This window comes from Prosopis cineraria, unplaced genomic scaffold (assembly GCF_029017545.1).
Source record: "Prosopis cineraria cultivar Desert tree isolate PC_DT_omini unplaced genomic scaffold, ASM2901754v1 PC14, whole genome shotgun sequence".
Classification (NCBI taxonomy): Eukaryota; Viridiplantae; Streptophyta; class Magnoliopsida; order Fabales; family Fabaceae; genus Prosopis; species Prosopis cineraria.
Genome location: NW_026555345.1, coordinates 30,737,398 through 30,752,407, shown reverse-complemented (window position 1 = coordinate 30,752,407; position 15,010 = coordinate 30,737,398). Strand labels below are relative to the sequence as shown.

The 15,010-nt window shown below is 35.5% G+C and overlaps 1 pseudogene; it reads right to left on the bottom strand.

Annotated features, from left to right (window-relative positions):
• Window positions 1-3,210: 3,210 nt before the first annotated feature.
• Window positions 3,211-13,903, bottom strand: LOC129292974 (protein PSK SIMULATOR 1-like; annotated as a pseudogene).
• Between the last annotated feature and the right edge of the window lie 1,107 nt (window positions 13,904-15,010).

Here is a 15,010-nt window from a genome sequence, read left to right as displayed (position 1 = left end):
GTGAATTCTCGTGGCACGTAATTAAGCGATCTTAGGTATCAATCAACAGTTACATCATGCGCGGTCCTACATCTTGGCGAACTGTGGATTTTGATCTCAGTTTCTACATACGTGGAACCATTCTACCCTTTTCTTTTAATCTTTCTCTTCAAGTGGCATCAATTAATGATCTTTTCAGGTGGTGCGCTAGAATCTAATATTGTCAAAGCTCAAATAATTTCTTTTTTGTATATTGCCATGGTGCGTGCTTGGATTCAATTAATTATTTAATTATGCTTCAATTACGCAATCCCCTATCATTGTTAATATGTACAGCATCAGTACTATTTTTTTTTCTGAAAATAGAAGAAAAGTCTATATAATTTCAGAGAAAAGTCTAGCGTTAATTAATTATTTTGTGGTCTGAAACTGATAATTTTTTTGGACTTTTCGACAGTTTATGTTCTTTGAAACGTAGGGAGATTAAATTAACCAATGGAAAACCTTCAGACAAGAGAAGCTGTCTCCGACTAATTAATCACTGCTAGAGTGATCACAATCTCTGTCAATTTACACCGTCTTTATATGTGCTTGGAAAAACTGAACATGAATTAACGTAAGTGTATTGGAATAATATATATGGATGCGACTGAAAAGAGAGATTTTACACATAAAAGTCACGCAATGTTTTAATTTTTGGGCAAAACCACTGCAGGCGCCATTTGTTGATGGATAATTAGATTTCAATGAATAAGTCAAAATGTTTATGACTCATGAAATGTGGCGTGTTAAAGGTTTTATTTTATATTTAGATCTGCAGATCATACACATGGATTTAATTTTTTGTAAAAAATAAATTAAATGCTATTAAAAAGTGCAGCTGTTTTTGAGAAGTAAGCTTATTGTCATATTTTAGAGGATTTAAACTAAATTATAGAAATTATTTTGATAAAGTTGCTTCAAGTTAAAATTTTCAAGTTCTGATAATAAATCTCATAAAACTTATTAATAACTCTGGTTCTTGAAATCTAAGTTCTGATAAGAAAATTTTGTAAAAACTTGGTAAATATTTTGAAGTTCTGATAATAATTTTTTAGATCCTTCAATCTAAATTTTATGAAATTTTGAGCCCTTAACTATATTTTCCTCAATAAAAAATGCATGACGAAGATGTTATGTTGTAAATGATGATGTTCAGACAGAGGCTAGCTAATAATTCCTGAGAGTTCTTATATATATATATATATATATATATGCTCTTACTCAATGACGTACAAGAGTTTGCTGTTGACTCTTTTTCAAGCCGTAAGAGGAACAGCTTTTGTGAATCACGTTATTGAACTATTAGTAATGCTAATATACTATTTGTTCCATTACTTTCTAGATCATCATATATAGTTTACTTGGTGATCTCTCCTTTTTATCCATCGTGTTTAATTAGGTATTGATGAGACTTTTTTAATTGCCAGCTCCTATAAAAATCATTAAAAAAGGGCGCTATAAGAAAGAACCACACATGACAAAGAAGTTATTATATGATATACTTCAAGGGTTGAAGATCCACCAAAGCGGAAACTACTTGGCAGATAATTACGACTTTAATTTGCTAGACTTCCCAACATTTCTTTAAAATAGAGTTCATGAATTCTTCTCAAACACCGTACCCCAAAAGCACTGTAAATCTTTTAAGTTGTCTCTAATTAAGGTTATTTAGACAACCAATGAATTACAACAGTGCTAATGCAATACGTGGAGGTTGAGTGAAAAGGGTGAAAGTTGATCATGTGGCGTTTATACGTTTACTCATTGGGCAACGTGGAATCATGGTATTACATGCAAACCTTCAACATATGTATTTGTCAAAGATAATTGAAGGGTTTAAGTCAGCTGAGCTACCAAAAACATATAGCTTTTGATTTGAGAGTTGATCTGATATATATCGGATTATCCTGGACTACTCCGTTGATAACATAAAACCATATATGCTAGTTACTCAAATCTGTGATTACTAGAGGAGCTATTTGATCTCAAAATGGCCACCTTTTTGGCCAGCCTTTGCTAGCAAGACTCGCTCTTATTTTCCATGGAGAGGAATCTTTCTATTTGCAGTCAAATCAAACAAGGGCGTTTATGCGTGTGCAAGCGCAGACTTTTCATTTTAAGTGATCTCTGGGATTTATAGTATCTCTTAGAGTTAGAAAGTATCATTTTCGATCAGTATAAGTGGGCTGCACAAGTAATTTTGAGGTTTGAATTATGAAATATTACATCAAAAGGGTAGACAAATTAAACAAGTTGTGCATTAGTGCTCTTCCTCGTTGACAATCGGCCATCATGCATGTCAAATATGGTTTCAAAATTCGACTTGAGGTCAGTTAAAGGGAGAGGGAAAGATGATGTCATGCATTAGGCATTACCACATACAATAGGCAGTTAAGATGCTAATCACTCGAGAATTTTCATACATGGAGATGCTCTTGGTTTAAACGCTTTTCTTATGTTTTCTATTGGGAGTGATTAATTAATAGAAGGACGTTCGAAGTTTTGTTAGGAATTATATTGGCTGATTTGTCCAGTCCTCATTTAACAATACAAGTTATTGGAACTTATGGACAGGTCCTTCCATGGACTCTATTCTATTAGGTGTTGTTTGCCCAATCTTGCAGCGTGCGTGCTATTTTGGCAGCCAAGTTGTTGCCCACTTGACGAACCTTAATCACCTGCATTTAAAAGTAAATATAGCTCAAATATTCATGGACAACATCAAATTACATGATTTTTGAAGAGAGTTGTTTCGTTTATAAAAGTTCATATTCACTTTTCACTCTTTTGCATCATGTAGATTGAATTTCAGAGGTTTAAGGAGCAGTCCTTTTTCTTTTAATATTTTTTTTATTTACAAAAACTATCAACTTGAAAGGATAATGATTTTAAGTAGAAATAAATGAAACATTAAAATATAACACGATCCAAATCAAATTTGGAGAATCTTAGAGAGATGAGTATGATATATTCACATTCCTCTGAATGAGAAGACGCTTGTTTTCTTGGATGAGCATGGATTTCTTAACCCATCTTCATGCAGCAAGCAAATGGTTCACCAACGTTTAGAACCATACCTTAGTGCAAGATAGATGTCCTCCCCATAGGCGCCATAGCTACCTTAAACAGAATTTTGGGAAAATACCACTTCGCTACGAGAATGACTCCGCACCATTTTGGAAGAATATGTTAGTTCAATAGTCTGAATCACATTAAATAACCTAGTTCCTTGAGCGCATTCCACCTCATTATGTTAAACATAGTATAATGAATTGGAACTTGAGAGAAACTTGGAACGATTATTACATCATAATCACAAATTCTGTACAGATAAAGCAGGAAAAAACTGAGTCACCTCAAAACAATAATTTCTACAGCAACGTCAAGAGATACTGGAACATTCAATCATTTCTCATGGCCTATATGAAAAAGGCAGCAGATTAATCAGCATATACCCCTTCAAATGGGATCCCATAAGACAATGAACTTCAAATGGTATCCACCCGGTCGATCATATCCAATGCCTTGATACGGTCAATATCAAAGTTGATGACAGGAATAGAAGATGACCTTCGTATGAAGAATATATCATTCTTGGTTTCACTGGTTGGGGAATGACTCCTGCTCTTGCTTAGCCTATGGTTTCTACTCAGACCAGTCTTGGTAGTGCCAAATTCCTGGCTCTTGCTAATTCCTGGCGTTAGTTTCCGCTCGCTAACATCTCGAAGCATTTGTTGATCTTCAACTGTTAGTGTGGGAAGTAGAGCAAGCTTTCTGCGAAAATAATTGCTCCATCTTCTGATTAGGAGAATGGATCGGGGATTTCATGGGAGATCTTATTCCTCCATTGCCAATTGTAGCTTGGCTGACTAGAAGATGAAGCCAGACAACAAGTTCAAGTATATAAACTTCAGTTTTCTCCTTATTAGCATGATGTAGTGTTTCAATCCGCAACAAGTCTGTCCGTCCTGCAGGTCTGTGGTTTGACTCACATATACATAAAGTTTATTAGAACGCATAAGTAAATCATGTACACAGAAGATGAAGAAGGAATTTGATCTGTGGTTCCAAACTCACCCAGTATTTGCCCATTCACCGACCCATCCAAAGCCATGATGAGCCCTGAAATAATCCACCAATGTAAAAATAATTCAACGATAGATCAGAGAATCTAGTACCCAATGACAACATGTCTAGAGCAGATCAAGTTCCCATCTAAGTATTAGAGTATCCACAAACACAGCAGTCTAATTCTGATTTTCTGTATTCATGGAATAGTAAGCTTCACCATTTACCAGCATAGCTGGAAAGAAATTTTAAGTCTGAACAAACATACAAGTACAGTATCAAATTTAATACAAGACAATTTAATAAAGGAAAATTAATCATTTGATTCTTGTAGTTTTGACTTAATTGTAGCTCAGAATCTAAACTTTGACTCATTATAACTCAATTATTGAAATTTGACTCTAGTAATTTAGTCTCTATAGTTTTAACTACTTAAATATTGGTCCCTATATCTTAAAAAATAAAATTATAAAGATTAAAATTATGTCAAAATTTATTACTAATATGTTAAATTACTAAACCCTTTTAATTTTTATAAATATTCTAAATATTAAAATTTTAAAATATGTTTAATCTTTATAATTTTAGTTTTTAAAATATAGAGACCAATATTTAAATGGTTGAAACTATATGAATTAAATTGTAAGAGACAAAATTCAAGGACTGAGTTATACCTGAATTAAAATTATAAGGGATAAATTATAATAAGTTAAAGTTCAGAGACTAACTTATAATTCTGTCAAAATTATAAGAACTAAATGATTAATTTTTCTTTTAATAAATGCTGAGCAAGGGCTAATAAGTTTACTTTGTTGTGTTGGTTGCAATAGGAATAAGCCATTGCAGGGTCTTTTCCATCTCAGCTTTAATTAGAGGCACTGTAAGCTGCAATAACGCTTCATTTATTTTAGAAATGGATTCCAGATGTTGGCCAGCCAATAAATAGACTACAATGGATCCTAAGCTCAGTGTAATTGCTGCAGAAACCAATTGTAATTAAAAAAAAAAAAAACCATTGAAATGCTTGCATGAATTTGTAACAAGATATCTTGCAGAGAAAAGTAAATTATTTTGAAAAACTCATGACATGAAATTTCAAATGTGAATGATTAAAAAAAAAAGTATTTTGTTTTGCTTCATTGTTCAATATATGGGAATTCTTTTCTTGTTCAAGTAAAGTCAAGGTAGATTGATATATCAATTCTATTAGTGGTGCAGATGTAAGAGATCACTTACAGATTACATAGGTTTAATGGTTTCTCATAAAAAGTTCGTTTGAATTAAATAAGGACGTTGTGCCCAGCCAGATTCAATTTTTATGATCTCTACTGATAATAAATGGAATCTTCAGAAAATTTTATGTTACACATGATTTTTCATTTGAAATTTATGAGGGCAGCATATGAACTATTCACGTATAACCAGCTTTTAATACACAGAATAAAAGAAAGCATGAGAGACATGGGATATGCACCTCTTCTTTAACCTGAAATGACTGTAACCTTGGGCGCAGTGCTGATTTCACATTGGGGGGCAGCCCCTGATACAAGGCGTCCCTTAAATTAGGAGGCACAGAACTTGAACGAGAAGCCTGATCAATTCAAATGTCAACTCAGGGCTACCTTTACAGAAATTCAAATGGTCACAGTCTTAGGTGCAGCAACACCTACGTTGTGATCATTTGCGGCACTAACGATTGTGTAAATAGCATTATATATTCACTGTACGTACGTTCTATATATATCCAGGATGCACACGTGTGTGCGTGCGCATGTGTGAGACCAACCAAGGAGAGATGCATGTTGCAATGCCACTGTTGAGCATGCCTAGCATATTTTATGAGCAACTGAGGTTTAAAGGAAAACTACCACAGACTCATCGTAGGTACTGGATCAACTCCCTAAACTAATTTTTAAGTCAAACAGACAAACAATATCTCAAGGGCATCTTTTCTTTGACAAGAGAGAACGGTGACCAAGTCCTAAAGCTCACTTCTCTAACCTCACTTGCATTTGGATTTTTTAAAGGGATCAGAACTCAGCACTGAGGAATTGTCAGCTTATGTGAGAATGCCCTCTCTTTCTTGCAAGATCTTGAAGTACATGGCACATCACTGGTTGCAGAATGCAGGCGGGATTTAATTTTATAAAGGCTTTACTCTGAAACTAGGAATTTAATTTAAAGCAAGGGTTTTAATTTGAGCACTAATAATTTTCTCAAGAATTTTATCATTTGTTAGGAAGCAGGTGTCACAATTCTCATTCATCGCATGTTTGGTTGCTACTCTATTATCTAGGATTGCTTTGTGCGGAGGTCCATAAATTATTAAATACTGCAGCAACTTGTAAACCTATTTCTTGATTATATGTAAATGAATAGAAAATCGATAGCTATAGATCACACATCAAGTTGATTAGAAAATAGGGCAGGAAGTTTCAAGATGATAATTGGTCAATTCACTCTGGTAAAACTACAATCAAAATAAGCAAAAGTCAAGAAGAATCAACAATGCTGCGATGGTCACAACATTTAAATATTTTGGTAATGGCATAATTAAAACCCTGAATTTAGAATTCAGGTTAGAAAAAGTATTCTGACAACACACTATTCTACTAGTTTGTGTTAATGCTTCTGTTTCCTTTCTTTTCATTCCCCATTTCAATTTCTGAACTGGCCAAATGCACATAGTAAAGAAGATAAATTGTAAGAACTTGGATTTAAGAAGAGAAAAGGCAAAAGTAGAAGGAAGAAGAAGAAAAACAGAAAGAACGAACTTGCAAGGCAAAAACACTATTTTGAACTCACAAGAGTATCAATTTGAGAAATAATATTTGCATAATGCAATGAAAGACCAGCAGATCCCAGCTTCTTGTGGCTGTCTTGAGAATCTTTCACCTGCCCTTCAGTATCTGCAGAGTTAAACAAGGAAACAAATTAAAAGATAAAATATAAGGAAATAGATGGCTTGTGTTGATTCCGAGGCTCTAAGGCTATAGGGAATTCGAGAGAATTTCCATTTAGAAAATGATTCAACAAGCACTCCTATCTCTCTGGCCAAGTAGCATTGTCAAAGCCAGTGTTTTTGCATTGCAGTGAGTAATCAGCATGTGTACTCTCTCAACAACTTCCACGGTCAAAATTTTCTCCAGCTTTATACTGAAATATCCTTGACCACCAGCCTTAGGAAGCTCTATAGAAACAGTGGTGATATCACCCTTATGCTGCTTTAGCATGAAACATAGGGCAAATTCTAGTATTATAGTATTCTGTGGGAGCATAACTTGTCAGCCACTCTTCCAATTCTCTTAATTTTCTTACTAAGGATCATAAAACCATTCTTCCAGCCTGTGGAAATGTTTAAATGGTCTCTAAGACTCCATGCAACAGGCAATTCGGGAATAACAAATTGACTAACAATCAATTCATCTCTTACTAACACTCGTATTACTTAGTACATCTAACATGTCTTGCAAGGAAAGAGAGATGACGGATTGTGTTGTGCACTAATGTTAAAAAAGTTGGTCTTCATGAGAAAGAGAACCAGAAAATTCAGTAAACAAAAATCTACGGTAATTTCAATAAAGCTGACAAGATGCAAATCTAGTTTGCAAGCATTTAAGCTCATGCAATGTCACAACAATACCAAGGAATTGGAACCTCTTGATTTTTTCTTTTACCGCAAAACCAAATGGGCCCAACAACAATTTTGCTGAACTTTATGTCCAGTATGTTCTTCACAACAGCAAAAAGTTTCCTACCTGATTGAATAATATACTTTTTCTAAGAATGTACCCCTAGTGCTAAAGAACTTATGACAAATAAAAGCCAGGGGGGGAGCTAGATGCTCTTCTGTCCCCTAATTCACGGAACAGGAGATAAAGGAGAAACAGGAGCACACATAAGCATAATTAATATTCTGCAAATCTTGAAAGCATAACAGCAATACCAAATGCTTCATGTATCCTCAAATGTAGAAAATGAACTATGTCCACAAGCTTCTCCATCACCTGTATGTACAACAATTACTTCATATCATTAAAAACATGCAAAAGACTTGTAGGTGGAAAAATGACACTAAAGAAAAAACATATGAATAATAATTCCAAAAGTTCAGGGAGCGCATCTTTTGGGGAAAATCTAGACATCAATTGTTATGAGGAGCTAACTTGTAGTGGAACAAACTGGTGTATCACTAATGGAAAAAAATAGAGAAAAAAGGGAAGAAAGGAGGGAGATATAGAAGAGAAGGTTGAAAATGGGAAGGGGAAAGGTAGAGGGGGAAGAAATATAGAGGGGTTTTTTTTTGGGGGGGTCTGAAATTTCATTGATAATCAATCCAAGGGCTAACCCTATTGCAATTGCTAGGGGCTTTATGAAGGGTCCAACAGATAAGGAGATAAACTTGAACAAAACAATGCAAAACAAAAGAACACAGGGATAGTTGAAGCTGATGGTTAGATGTTTATTTAAATAAAAAAATAATTAGAATACTATTTCCTAGGGATAAATTGGGTCCCTCATAATTTCCCCTCACAAAAAATTCGAACATTGATCCTTAAATACCCAAAAGAAATAATGTTACTTTTTACCTCTTCCAAAATCTTGGACCACAGTGATTTCTTCTTCAAATTTCTTACATGCTTCTTTTGACTCTTCAGTTCTGCTCTTAAAATTGCAAGGCTCTTTCCTGCACAATTTACATTGTTCACCTAAAAACAAGAGTACTTGTAGGGGGTAGCAAAGTGATGTTGGACCAATAGCAAAAATAATGAAAAGAAGAGAGGAGGGAGATTTAGAAGAAGAGAATGTGAGAGATGTAAGACAAGGCATGGGAATTTCATTCGTAATCAATTCAAAAGGCTTGGCCAATTTATAATGACAAACTGCAATAAACACATTCTAAAGAAACCTAGGCATGAATTTACCTTTTTGTGTGGTACTAGAATTGTCCTCTTCTTGAAGCCTGTGCCGATAATCTTGCTCAAACCTGTCTAAGGCGTGCAATTCATGATACAATTCCTGCATCTCAAGAAAAGGTTTGAATTCTTTAAGTCAGAGGAAAAAAAATTGTCAATGCAAAGATGTGATAGGAATCCTCTAGCTATTTGATGAGTGGGAAATAATTTTTTGTTAGGATTAAGATAGAACTAATATTTTATATTACTTTTGCTTTATTTTAAATAGTATTGACTAGATGATCTTTATTAGGATCAGATTTTTTTCCTTTTATATTAAAGCTGTGATAGCAATCTTCTGGCTTTATATAAAGCCCTTAGTTGTAATAATGTTAGCTTAGCCTTTGATTTGATAATGAAGTTTTCAAATTCTCTACATGTTTCCCCCTCCTGCGTTATTTCTTCTGAATCTCCTTCTTCCTCCTCCCCCCCCCTTTCCCAATATTATTGCTAGTGGTCTACATCAGGATGTGTCAGACCCCAAGAAGGGATGAGGTTATATCATGCCGCATCTTTATATCATGTCCACACATCTGCCTAGGATATTAGAAACTTACTAGGAATCTGAAGTTCAGTAACAAAGTGCTGACACTAACATAGATCAGAACCACAAAGATAGACAGTAATTTAATCATGGATGAGACAGCCGTAATCCAAAGCATGGCACAGGTCATGCACCATTGATGACATATACTATTTCTATAGTCTATACAGCTTTTTAGATAAACATTGGCTGGAATTTGCAGCAGAAAAACATAAAGCTCCTACATGGCTTTAAAAAGGGCGCCATATTTGTGTAGCAGCTGTAACATGACATACAACATTGGATTTTATCAACATGCCCTTGGCAATAGCACATGTATCCTAATCTTCCAAAAGTAATCTACGAGGGATTTTCATCTGTCTGGATATAAGGGATTTTGTCAACAACTCCTACATCACTAAAATTATTTTATCCTCAGCATCCAACTTTAATATAAGACTCTTCCCACTCCTTCCTATTGCCACTAACTCTACAGAGCAACGTAGAATTAGGGTCCCCTTTCTACTAGCTTTTTGACTCCAATTAATTTCCTTCCTTGGTAGAATTTACTCAACTCATTTCTCGCCTAGAGAATAGCAAATATAGAGATGCCCTGATACACAAAATATTTTGGGTAGTATGCTATGCAGTACCCTTGGTAAAAAAGAAAAAATAGAAGGTCAGGGGATATTTAGCTTGGTTACTACTGCATATTAATCTTGTTCATGCATTCAAAATATTTCCGTTCCTTCACTCTGAAATCTTCCCCACTTCATGACAAAAGGGAAGAAATAATGATGATTAGATCAAATTTCATTTAAGTTGTAAGAAGTTTGACTCAGTTAACCTTGCATGAGGCCAACACACTTAGAAAAGGATAAACAACAGGTCATGGCAAGGTCATGTACACGGTACAGCAGCTCTGGAAAGTGGAAACACAACCTCCTGACTACTGGTTACCAGTGATAACAAAACTGATCCTCTATTCCAATTTGTAAATGTCATAACATGTTCTTATTCATTGCATCTCAATATAGATCCTTAAGTAATACCTTAGACATAGTCATAGACTTTTGGTAACTTCACAAGCTCACATGGTCATAGACTTTCGGTAACTTCACAAGCTTCACAGCAGAGAAGACTTCTAAGCCAGTTAATAAACTAGAAAGAAACTTGGAGATCTCTAAAATGAATGTTGATATCTATTTGTAAATTAAGGGTTTCAATGAATTAGCAATACAACTAAGAAACTTAACAGAAGCACCATTGACAATATATCCACCACAAGTAGAAGAATGACAATGGCATAATTGTGGTTTTACTGGTATTTCATAGTGACACATATTATCAGCAAGATGTCTAACAAATCAATAAAAGGGGTCACCAATAGCTATTAGTTCAACTAAAACTACATTGAGCAAGAAAAAACAGAAATTTTCAAACTGATTACATAAAAAAAATTCTCCTAATTATGCATAATGATAAAATTAATTGCTTGCCCTAGCATATGCACCATAGATGAAATTCAAATATGAACTATTTAGAATTACGAGATCACACCCAGATTAAAGACAGATGACAGGCACATGGACTACCCTTGATGACTAGTATACTCACAGCTGTATGCTGAACCAGCGTCATAAGTTGTTGCATCACTATCTCAGCATCCTCTTTCAATTGTTTCCGTGGTGGTGCAAGCTCTGAACCTAACCTATACATCAATAGGGTCAGAGCAAATCATGACTCTGAACATCATATTCAACGTTATAAGAAAAAGTTCCAAGATTAGGCAACATTGGTTCAACATAATTACATCTCAAAATAGCGATCCAGGTTGTGCCACTGAGGATCTTTACAACGATTTGCAAATCGCACTACTTCACCGGAAAATATTTTCAACTCTTCTCTGCCACAAAAGCACAAGATAGCAGTATGTGGTCACACTAATGAAGTACATGAGATGATTTTCAAGATATAAGACTCCAGAAAGCTACCAAGAGCAAGAAAACAAAATGAAATGAAAATATTGATGATAATCACCTCTTGTCTTCTGCAGCAATTCTTAAAAGTTCATTTTTATCCCTGGATATTAAATTTTTAACAGCAACAGATGGGAGTACAGCCTCTTTTAAATGCCTAATGCTCTCTTTCGAAAGGGATTGCATTAGGTTGGCTCCCCTGACAATTGTGTTTGCAACTTCAAAGGCCAAAATTGAAATTTTATTTCCTTTTGTTGCCACACCTGATGTAAAACCATTGTTCAGGTTTAAATTTGTCACACTACTACCTAGTGTGTCCAAAACGTCTACTGCCTTGCCAAGCCCAGCTGTACCAGCTCTGCTCAAAAGTGAACTCACTTCTGAGACCTGTAACACGTGGAAAAGGGAAAGAAAAGAAAACGAAGTTATGAGTTCCTAAAAGTGCAACAGATAAAAATATCGTACATGATAGTACATTAGAATGATGTGAAGGCTTCCCTTTACAGAGAGTCTATTAAGACTAACTAACCCTAGGGAAGGCTGTCATATCTGTTACTAATAGATTCTTAACTACCCTTCGCTTATTGCAGCTTTCCTAAAATGGTATTAACCCACAAGGCTTTCAGGAATATCAACCTGTCTCAAACAAATTGGGATGTTGAACATTTCTGTCAAAAATATCCAGCACTGCATCCTCATTCTGTCCATGTTCAGTGAACACCAAGAGAGAGTGCACATCTCCCCCAAGTCATGACTGACTATCCTTACTCTGCCTTCAAGGCAGCGGAGCATACCCATTGCTTGCAGAGAAGGCAAACAGCTTATTCCAAAGCCGCCAAGCCACATAACAGTATAAAAGCAAATAAGTGCTTGCCTCCAAACTTCAAAGCACATTATACAATCGTCTAGATGTGAAGTTTTTTCTGGCCAACGCATTAAAATCATCTGTGCCAACTCTGTTATGCACCACAGTTTAAACAGAGACTGTTGCCTTAGAGTGAGCCTTCACCTTCAAAATCAGCTATTGAAATCCAATTCTTGACTGAAGGGACCCAAAGGCGACTTACCATAAGAATCCAAATGCCAGAATGTCAAAGTCAAACAATCCAAAAAAGGGCAATCTACTAAAGAATAACAAGTATACTAAGTAAATAAGGGGTAGTTAATCTAATATTCAAAATTAGCCCATACAACGGTAATATCAATCAATCACGATCTTTTCCATACTGACTGACAAATAGGTTTCTTGTTATTATTTACCTTAGTAACGGCAGCAGCCTGCCTGGACTTGGTTGATTTGGACTTGTGTGATGAGACCCTAGAGAGATGGGGAATTTCATCATTGATATCTTCTGCACTTGGTCCATAAGAGATTTTCTGCCCAGGAACTGAAAATGATTGCCAGAGCTGATTCTCCATGCCATCATTAACAGGCGGCGAAGTTGAATGGCTATTTGCATTTCCCGCAACTCCATGAGACTGAGAGACCATTTCAGACTCACTATTGGAGTGACCATTGGCATGTCTCGAGCTTTCACTCGGAGCGTCGTCTAATGCGACACCATCTATCGTGAATTTCCTTGACGTTGTGCAAAAACCACCCATATTATGTTTTACTCTCTACGCAATGTCCATAAAATACTCCAACTTCAAAACTCAACTTCCTTTTTACTCGGAAATTCAGAAGACGAAACTGAACGGAATTCAGTGAACTAACAGGTTACCACTCAGGCACAGCCTCGACTCCACGGGAATGTACTGACTCTGATCGATCACCTTTACAGGTCCAGTCCATACACTGTTTAGGTCCAAAATTCTGAAATAAAAAAGAAAAACTACTCACAGACTATGTAACCGAACACAACACACGCATCAGAAAGTGAAGGAACAAGCCAAACCACGTTCAAAATAATCACAAAAGCATCATTGGACTAGACAAATAGAAACAACCAAGAACTCATCGACTAATGAATCACTAAGAAATAAAGAAACACGTCAGATACTGTTAGCCAGAAGCCCAAAAAAATAAAACGGGAAAAAGGAAAAGAAAGGAAAGAAATAGAGCAAAGTGATCAGTAAGCACCACATAACATATGATAAGAGAAGCATATCTAGTTCATCAGATAAACAGCTAGCAGGAGCAGAGATATGTTAGACGCAGCGTGGGTGCCCTTCTTACAGCTGCACCGCTGACAGGGTAATATATGAATGGGTGATCGAGATCGAAGGATCAGCAAGAAGTAATTGCACGGAAAGTAAAAGCACAATCGAAAGGCGAGCAGAAAGCGCACGGTGAGGGAAGATTGAAGGAGAAGGTGCGCTCGAGTCAGTGCTTCAAGTCTCGCTGCAGCGACAAAGGAGACTCATGGTCGAAAGTAAAGTCCCGCCTTTAATCAGTGCTCTTGTTTAGTAAAGTCAACCCGTCAACCCTTTTCTTCCGCCTCCTGAGAAAAAATGAGAGATAAATTATTAGTATTATTCTTTTTATTGTTGTTGTCAACATTGATAGTAAATTAATATTTGTTAGATTATTCAAGGTGAATCAAACCCCAAAATTAAAGTTGGGGCCCTATCATAATACTAAAAAAGTATGGGTCTTTATGCATAATAAAATTAGAATTATAAGTGTAATATTTTCATTATTCATTTTTAAATTTTGAGTAAGAACAGTTTTCTCTAAAAGGATACATGTTCTTTATATAACCACTTTGTAGGTGGCTTATAAGAGAAGCCAAAGAGAAAACGTAGACAAAATGCATTCTCAAAAAACTTTATCCCATCTCTTTTCTCTCTTCTCTTTGCGCTCCTGTTGTGTTCCTGAACCAAATTTGAGCCTGTGACTCCATTTCCACACTTCATACGTCTCATCTAATGCAATAATGTATTTAGGTATACTTCCTCCTTTAAATTCTATTATTGTATCAGAACTTTTTTGTATCATGGGTTGTGTTTTTCATGTTTGAAGAGAATATGATGATTTATGCAACATCCTGAGAAATTAACCCCTAATAATCAACCTAATTATGGGTAACTAAGTAAAATTTATGTGGTGTATGGTCAAAGGAAACTAATGAGTGTTTTTGGTTGGGATTTCAAGCATAAATTTAGGTCGAAAATGAAATTGGGTTACTTAAGCATCAAAAGTAGAGAAAAGCAAGAAGAGGAGCCTTTGTGCCACATGTCGCGATGCGTGTATAATGTGCTACAGTGCATAGGGCTAGAAAACATGAAGTAATCTTGCCTGTACCATATGTCGTGATGCTCAACCTATTTTCTACATAAATAAGGCACAATTAGATGACAAAAATGGGAAGGAAAGGAGAGAGAAGATGAGAAACAATGAGGAACTCTATTGAGGTTGGCTTTTAGAGGGAGATTAGAGTATTTTGAAGCTAATAAAACCCAAGAATAAGTTTCTTAACTTATTTTGCATACTGAGAAATAAGGAGTATGAGGGAGTTAAA